The sequence below is a fragment of the Trichomycterus rosablanca genome, chromosome 2 (genome assembly GCF_030014385.1).
Source record: "Trichomycterus rosablanca isolate fTriRos1 chromosome 2, fTriRos1.hap1, whole genome shotgun sequence".
In the NCBI taxonomy this organism is placed as follows: Eukaryota; Metazoa; Chordata; class Actinopteri; order Siluriformes; family Trichomycteridae; genus Trichomycterus; species Trichomycterus rosablanca.
Window position 1 is genome coordinate 62,374,114 of NC_085989.1, and position 10,644 is coordinate 62,384,757.

The following is a 10,644-nucleotide window of genomic DNA, read 5'->3' on the forward strand; positions in this document are numbered from 1 at the left end:
TTAACATGTAACTCGGCCTGTTAGGATGTTTTTGATTGAAATAGCTTTTGATTTCAGTGAATGTGACCTCTTAATGCTGCAACTTCAACAAATGACCATTTTCAGTTCTTTACAACCTATAAAATGTTTTGAGATTTATTTATTTTTTTTTAAGAATATACTGTTATCATTGGGAGGTTTGTTCAATAAAATTTGATTTATACTCTAACGGTTGATGACTTTTATTATAGTGATCAGAGAAAAATATTATCATATGCATAATAATTTGGAACGCGATATACATGTTAACGGGGAAGTTACAGTACTAAATACTAAGACTATCCCACAGAAAGACAGCAGACAAAGTAACTTATACTACCGGTCGTCACCAATAGTACCGTGTTCCAGTTCTACTGCCACACAATGACGCTCATATAGCGATTTCGTCAGTGGTGATGTCTCGGTCTTAAATAGACAGGCGTCCCAGACAAAGAAAAAATCCACTGATGGAATCACCTGGTGGTTCAGTATTGTTGAGATAATACGCTTTTGAAAAGATTAATAACCTTTTTAAATGAACCAGGGGCTCCACCGGAATTTAGTTTATTTTAAATTACATTTTGGTAAATTCTAGAAAAACCAAATTAAGGATAAATCAGTTCTATTCTGTAGGACGGAGTTCTTTAAGTCTATTTAACAGCACAAAACAGTACTTAATAAAAGGGATACATGATTAAACAGCAACAAGAGTAAAATAACGGGTAAATACTGAACCAATACTAAGAACTTATGAACAGAACCTTTTGGTGAAATTACAAGTAATTCAGACACGACCAAATAAGGAGAAATTATTTTATTTAAGTAATAAAAATATCTTACTGAGTTCATCTTTATCTTCAGGTTCTTCCTTCTTCACAGGCTTCATCTGGAAACCTCCACACTGTTGGTCCTCTGGGGTGGATCCTTCATCTAAAATTCCATCAATATGAGAAGAAGAAACTCAACAACTGGAGGAAACTGAAGGTTGTGGGTTTGATTTTCCAATCATAAATAAATCCTAGTTAGATTAAAACTTAAATCCAGACTGGAGTGTATCAGCACAGGACAGTACGGTACAGTACAGGTTCTAATCCCACTATCCACATTCTCTTATTATTTCTACTGATTAGTGACTCCAATACTAACCACACTGTACTGTACCATACTGTACTGTACCATACTGTACTGTACTGTACCACACCGTACTGTACCATAATGTACTGTACCATACTGTACCTCACTGTACTGTACTGTACCATACTGTACCACTCTGTACTGTACCATACTGTACTGTACCATACTGTACTGTACTGTACTGTACCATACTGTACCACACTGTACTGTACCACACTGTACTGTACCACACTGTACTGTACCTCACTGTACTGTACCATACTGTACTGTACCATAGTGTACTGTACCACACTGTACTGTACCATACTGTACTGTACCATACTGTACTGTACTGTACCACACCGTACTGTACCATAATGTACTGTACCATACTGTACCTCACTGTACTGTACCATACTGTACCACTCTGTACTGTACCATACTGTACTGTACCATACTGTACTGTACTATACTGTACCACACTGTACTGTACCATACTGTACCACACTGTACTGTACCACACTGTACTGTACCATACTGTACTGTACCATACTGTACTGTACCACACTGTACTGTACCTCACTGTACTGTACCACACTGTACTGTACCACACCGTACTGTACCATACTGTACTGTACCATACTGTACTGTACCATACTGTACTGTACTGTACCACACCGTACTGTACCATAATGTACTGTACCATACTGTACTGTACCACACTGTACTGTACCATACTGTACTGTACCATACTGTACCACACTGTACTGTACCATACTGTACTGTACCATACTGTACTGTACCACACTGTACTGTACCATACTGTACTGTACCATACTGTACTGTGCCATACTGTACTGTACCACACTGCACTGTACTGTACCATACTGTACTGTACCACACTGTACTGTACCACACTGTACTGTACTGTACCATACTGTACCACACTGTACTGTACCACACTGTACTGTACTGTACCATACTGTACTGTACCACACTGTACTGTACCATGCTGTACTATACCACACTGTACTGTACCATACTGTACTGTACCACACTGTACCACACTGTACTGTACCATGCTGTACTGTACCACACTGTACTGTACCTCACTGTACTGTACCATACTGTACTGTACCTCACTGTACTGTACCTTACTGAACTGTACCATACTGTACTACACTGTACTGTACCTCACTGTACTGTACCTCACTGTACTGTACCACACTGTACTGTACCATACTGTACCTCACTGTACTTTACCACACTGTACTGTACCTCAATGTACTGTACCACACTGTACTGTACCATACTGTACTGTATCACACTGTACTGTACCACACTGTACTGTACCACACTGTACTGTACCTCACTGTACTGTACTACACTGTACTGTACCTCACTGTACTGTACCACACTGTACTGTACCATACTGTACTGTACCTCACTGTACTGTACCATACTGTACTGTACCTCACTGTACTGTACCACACTGTACTGTACCACACTGTACTGTACCATACTGTACTGTACCACACTGTACTGTACCATACTGTACCTCACTGTACTTTACCACACTGTACTGTACCTCAATGTACTGTACCATACTGTACTGTACCACACTATACTGTATCACACTGTACTGTACCACACTGTACTGTACTACAATGTACTGTACCTCACTGTACTGTACCACACTGTACTGTACCATACTGTACTGTACCACACTGTACTGTACCATACTGTACTGTACCACACTGTACTGTACCTCACTGTACTGTACCATACTGTACTGTACCTCACTGTACTGTACCTCACTGTACCACACTGTACTGTACCATACTGTACTGTACCACACTGTACTGTACCATACTGTACCACACTGTACTGTACCACACTGTACTGTACCACACTGTACTGTACCATACTGTACTGTACCTCACTGTACTGTACCACACTGTACTGTACCATACTGTACCTCACTGTACTTTACCACACTGTACTGTACCTCAATGTACTGTACCACACTGTACTGTACCATACTGTACTGTATCACACTGTACTGTACCATACTGTACTGTACCATACTGTACTGTACCATACTGTACCTCACTGTACTGTACCTCACTGTACTGTACCATACTGTACTGTACCTCACTGTACTGTACTATACCTCACTGTACTGTACCATACTGTACTGTACCACACTGTACTGTACCACACTGTACTGTACCATACTGTACATCACTGTACTGTACCATACTGTACTGTACCACACTGTACTGTACCACACTGTACTGTACCATACTGTACTGTACCACACTGTACTGTACCATACTGTACCTCACTGTACTTTACCACACTGTACTGTACCTCAATGTACTGTACCATACTGTACTGTACCACACTATACTGTATCACACTGTACTGTACCACACTGTACTGTACTACAATGTACTGTACCATACTGTACTGTACCACACTGTACTGTACCATACTGTACCACACTGTACTGTACCTCACTGTACTGTACCATACTGTACTGTACCTCACTGTACTGTACCTCACTGTACCACACTGTACTGTACCATACTGTACTGTACCACACTGTACTGTACCATACTGTACCTCACTGTACTGTACCACACTGTACTGTACCATACTGTACTGTACCATACTGTACTGTACCACACTGTACTGTACCATACTGTACTGTACCACACTGTACCTCACTGTACTGTACCATACTGTACTGTACCACACTGTACTGTACCACACTGTACTGTACCATACTGTACTGTACCTCACTGTACTGTACCATACTGTACTGTACCATATTGTACTGTACCATACTGTCTGGTGGAAAAGTGGCATCATGCTCCACATTTACTTACAGAAGAAATCATCATCATCATCCTCCTCCTTTATTATTATTTTCTTCTGGAATCCTTCATGTTGTAGATCTATAGGGGTGACTTGTCCCTCTTCTGCTGACTGCATTATTAAACATCTAATACACAGACAGACAGATAAACGGATGTGCTGTATTCATAATTAAAGTGAAATTCTTTAGACTGGTATAACTGGCTGTTGTTATTGTTATGAACTGAAGCTTCTGTGGTGCCAGGCAGCAAAACATGGTCTGGGTGGTATTCCAGAAAGCGGGTTTAACAAACTTTAAACTTAACCCTGAACTGTATGGTACAGTATGGTACGGTATAGTACAGTGAGGTACAGTTGACTTATCTCGCCGTGTCATAGCCGGAGTTTTGGGTTCCAGAAAAGTGGATCAGTGTTAGATTACTCAATTCTGAGTAGATTAAACCCAGCAGAAGCGACTTCACAGTTAACTATAAACAGGCATTCTCAATGGAGTGGAGATAAATGGATTCATCATGGATGTGAATGAAAGAAAAAGTAGTCCGTCATATTTTACACCAGTAGAATTATTTATTTTAATGTTTGTGTGTGCAGATCATAAAAATATTTTAGACGTAACAGTAATACAGCAGCGTAGAAAAGGACGCCGCAAATGGCAAAAAAAATTAATGCGTGAGTTTAAATTAAGTTAAAAAAAAAACTTGTTAACCATTATTTAACATTTAGCAGAAGGATAGAGCAAAATGTTTAATATGTCAGTTGTAATATTTGTTGACTTTCATTTGCTCAATCTAGGTGTAATCAGAGTGGAATCAGATGCACATGGCAGCACAAGGCTGTTCATTACATGTAGATCATTAGTTTGTAGTGCATAAACTGTGGAATATTAAGAACTGCTTTGGTACAGTCTGAACACTTTTATTATCATCTCTCCAGTGATTGGTGGTTTTGAGCGTCCTGCAATTGTTAGTGATCTAAATGTCCCTAGATCCTGATGAGTATAAATAATGTTCTTTATTACAAAAAAACACTGTTGAAGGATGATAGAGAAACCATCTCCTCTGCCTCAAGGTGGGATGATACTGGGAGGCCTACAGAGGTACAGGATATGTTGAACATAGAGCATGGCATTTCATTTGATCTACCATGATAATGTGTGTGACTGTCCTCTAACAGAATGTGATGGGCAGATCCCGAATCAGATGAGGAACCATCCACCTCCAGAGCTCAGCTTAGAACAGTAAAAATGTCTTATCAAATATCTGAAATATTGAAAACACAAAAAGCTGTTTGATCATAACATGCTATTTTTGTCTCTTTCTTTCAAGTTGGGTGTAAATGATCTATACAAGGTCTATCTGGAGAAACAAACTGCAAAGTGTGATCCTCAGGTGGAGCAAATAAAACAAACAAGGCTAGAAGTTCAGTTGCTTGAATTTAAGATGGGTGTCGGTGCTAAGGGTGTATAAATATAAATGTTCTTACTAAATAATAAGGACAAGGAAATGAACTTGTTGCATTGTTTTATTTTCAGTGATCATGCACAGAGCCTGACCATTTGGCTTCAATATTTGTAATGTGAGGAGCATCACATAAGATCTTGATGGAGAAGTAAGTTGCAGAACGTGTATTAAATGTTATTTAAAACATTTGTTTATTTTTTAAGATAATGGTCACTACCTGTACATGGAGGGATATTCTGTCTGCTGTTCACCTAATCCTTTTTATTTTCTGCTGGTGCTTTAATGGGAATGTGGGCTCCATTACTACATATCAATGAATGTTGCAACTGCCCTGTTATGGGTCTATTCAAGTATTGTTTTTTACACATTTGCAATATTACACTTCGTGGATCAGCCCTCACTTCTTTGCAGACTTTATGCGTTGCTCTCCTTTTTTTGCCAATAAAACATTTCCATGGATGTAGGAGATGCTGAACATATAGGCAAGGCAACTGTATGTTGGTCCATCCAAAAAGTATGCCTAGCATTGAAACTCTTGTTTGTCTGTAATAAACATCAAAGAGGAATGCCACAGAATCGCAGGTTTGTCTTTAATAATAAACATTAAAACTGGAAAGTAATATAAAATAGCTCTGCACCATCTTAAGGATTCCCGAGGGTTAGTGGCTGCATGGATGGAGCCCACATTCCCATTAAAGCACCAGAAGAAAATGAAAAGGATTATGTGAACAGCAGACAGAATATCCCTCCATGTACAGGTAGTGACCATTATCTTAAAAAATAAACAAATGTTTAAACATTTAATACACGTTCTGCAACTTACTTCTCCATCAAGATCTTATGTGATGCTCCTCACATTATAAATATTGAAGCCAAATGGTCAGGTTCTGTGCATGATCACTAAAAATAAAACAATGCAACAAGTTAATTTCCTTGTCCTTATTATTTAGTGAGAACATTTATATTTATACACCCTCAGCACTGACACCCACCTCAAATTCAAGCAACTGAACTTCTAGCCTTGTCTGTTTTATATGCTCCACCTGAGGATCACACTTTACAGTTTATTTCTCCAGATGGACCTTGTATAGATCATTTACACCCAGCCTGAAAGAAAGAGGCAAAAATAGCACGTTATGATCAAACAGCTTTTTGTGTTCTCAATATTTCAGATATTTGATAAGACATTTTTACTGTTCTAATCTGAGCTTTGGAGGTGGATGGTTCCTCATCTGATTCGGGATCTGCCCATCACATTCTGTTAGAGGACAGTCACACACATTATCACCTTGATGCAGCGGAGATGGTTTCTTTATCCTTTTTGTATTAAAGAACATTATTTATACTCATCAGGATCTAGGGACATTTAGATCACTAACAATTGCAGGAGGTTCAAAACCACCAATCACCGGAGAGATGGCAATAAAAAAGTGTTCAGACTAAACCAATGCAGTTCTTAATATTCCACAGTTTATGCACTACACACTAATGATTTACATGCAATGAACAGCCTTGAACAATTGTTGTATTTCATTTTTATCTGCTGCCATGTGCATCTGATTCCACTTGGATTTCACCTAGACTGAATAAATGAAAGTCAACAAATACTACAACTGACATATTAAACATTTTGTCCTGTCCTTCTGCTAAATGTCCTTTTTTACGGACACTGCTGTATTACTGTTACGTCTAAAACATTTTCATGATCTGCACACACAAACATTAAAATAAATAATTCTACTGGTGTAAAATATGACGGACTACTTTTTCTTTCATTCACATCCATGGTGAATCCATTTATCTCCACTGCATTGAGAAGTCAACCTAACACTTAAAGTTTGTTAAACCCACTTTCTGGAATACCCCCCTCCCCCCAGGACCCCCCACAGACAGCAAAACATGGTCTGTACAACCAAACTGACTAAGTTTATCATCCCATTATTTCGAATCCCTACAGTAAAATGAATCGGTTCATCAGAACTGAATCCTCAAATCCTCACAGTGATGTTTTATTATGAACTCTAGTTTTATTATTAATTAGAATGTAGTTATAATTAAATATAAGGGTTATAATTAAATACATATTTTACTTACAGATGAGGCTCTACAGTACAAACACAGCAGCTTCTTGTTCTTCTGATGATGTTTAATTGCGGTTGGCAGAACAACTTAAGACGCACCAGCGCCACCAACTGGACTGGAGTTGAACAGCAGCTCAGCAGTAAAATACTCTCCCTGTAAGACCTTGATCCTGATGCTGGATGGATGGAGCTGCATTTAGAAGCTTTTAGATGGATTCATGGTCAGGACTCAGCAGTGTACACCCACCTGCAAGTCAGCAGCCGCTCATGTATTATTATTATTTTTAAGGGATACAGTCAAATTAGGGCTGGGCGATATGGATCAAAAATAATATCTCGATATTTTTTAGCTGAACGGCGATATACGATATCATATATATCTCGATATTTTTTCATCCCATATGGTAATAACAAAAAGAGACAAAGCTACATGTTCCAAATGTTATACAGGCACTTTTATTAACATTCAGCTGTAGATGAACATGAGAAATTCCTCAAAAATAAACTATTGGCATAAATTAAATCAGGGGTCACCGACCTTTTTGAAACAGAGGGCTACTTTAAGGGTACTGAATAAGCCAGAGGGCTTCTTGTAGGATACAAACTTCCTGAATAACATAAGGTTGCATGGTTCACCTTTAATGATAATATTATGATTAATAATAATAATAATAAATATTCATATGTGAAGAGACTGTCTGATCACATGTTAATTATTTCTTGCAATAATTATTAACAATGATTTACCATGGTAGGAAACACAGACATATTTAAACATGTATCATTATTTATTTGTAGTCATCTCAATCAGTTTCAATATTTGAAAGTCAGAGCGATCACATCTCTGATATTTTTGTAAATATTGTTCCTGACGGTTTTGTATTAATGAGCATATTTGTTTTTTTGTTTTTTTTTAAGGAAATCATTAACAGTCCCATCTTCAAATAATGTCCCGTTTGTACTGATCACTACTTTTGTTTTATACGCGATATACGCGATATAGTCTTATCTTACATCGCATATAAAAATATATCGATATATCTTTAATATATCGCCCAGCCCTAAGTCAAACCATCGACCAGGATGAATAATTGTTTAACCATATTTATGGTTTAGCTGATCAACCAACATCACAAGTTTAGATCAGAATAAATCCATCCAGCTCAGCTACCATCATGATCTTCTCCATCAGTACTGATATCAGTTCTCACACTGCAGTCCAGTAGGTGATGATCATGAACCTGAATGTTGTAGATCAGCCACCTCAATCCAAACCAGAAGAAGAAGAAGAAGCTGCAGTGGAGGGTGTGTTTGTACTGAAGTGAATCATCTGTAGGTAAAATCTTCATTCATTTTTACACTTTATTTAATAGTTACATTTTAATAATAATAAAATATTACCGTGAGGTTTTGAGGAGCTTTAACTCCCTTCTTATTTAAACACACAAACTGCTAGCTGCTCCGCTAACTGTTTGTTAGCATCGCATATGAGTCACTACTGATGAATCGATTCATTTGATCCGATCAGCAAAATGAATCAATTTATCCGAGTTTCTTCATTTATTAATCTAATAATTTATAGAAACACATTTACATTATTTTAACAGTTTTATAGAGTTATTTTAGGTTTGTTTACATGTTATATTAACATTTATAGAAGCACAGCAAGTTTTACAGGCTGGTTTAATATAAACACAGCGAGAGGTTTTACATCTTTGTGAGGCTCAATTTCAGCTCTCACTTTTAATCAGAACATTAAGTACAGACCACACCAGACTTGTTTCTGCAGGGCTGATCAGTAATAATATAATCAGGACTGTAAACAGATGAAATCATGTATAAAATAATTGATCTCGTCTGTGGATGATCCTGGACGAACCCCCAGATTGTTTCAACAGCTGATTACAGGACATCAGAAAGAACACACACACACACACACACACACACACACACACACACACACACACACACACACACACACACACACACACACACACACACACACACACACACACACACACACACACACACACACACACACACACACACACACACACACACACACACACACACACACACACACACACACCGTCTATTCCCAGCAGATCTAAAGTTTGATAGACATACAAACAACATTTCCAGGGAAGTTGAGGCGTTTTGTGAAACAGAAAAGGGAGGGAAAAATACATAACTTGTTTATTATCTTAAACATTTAACTGATGAAAGTAGAAAGAAACAAAGTTTGCTTTATTGTAAATACTGCAATATCTACATGACATACAGAGGATTGAAATGACATTACTCTCAGACCCATGGTGCAACACTAAACATAAAATAGATGAAAGGTATAAAAATTTAGAAACACACTAAAACACAAATCATAAAATATGAAAAATATAGGTTTTAAAATAGGTCCCAACATTAACAACCGAGACAGTAAAGTGACATAATGCAGATTAAAGTCTGTGGGTGTGACCAGTGCAATTATAAACAGCAGTGCAAATTGGATGAGCTTATAGATGATTCAAGTGATGAGTGCATAAACATCCTGTGGTGTTAGATTAAGGTAATTGACAGGTTAAAGTGATGATGTCGTAAACAGTAAACAGTTCCTGGGGATGTTAAGTTTGGTATTGATGGGGGCGGAGGGTGTTAGGATCCTGAGATGTGTGTGCAGGATCCAAAGTTAGTGAATTTATTAAAGTTAGTAACTTCATTAGTGGTTAGTAAATACAAACACATATACAGTGAGGAAAATAAGTATTTGATACACTTCCGTTTTCCCACCTACAAAGAATGGAGATTTTTACAAAGGCTGTAATTTTTATTGTAGCTACACTTCAACTGTGAGAGACAGAATTAAAAAAAAAGTCCAGATAATCACATTGTATGATTTTTAAATAATTAATTTGCAGTTTATTGCATGAAATAAGTATTTGATCCAATGGAAAAACAGAACTTAATATTTGGTACAGAAACCTTTACAGAGGTCAGACGTTTCCTGTAGTTCTTGACCAAGTTTGCACACACTGCAGCAGGGATGTTGGCCCACTCCTCCATACAGATCTTCTCCAGATCTTTCAGGTTTT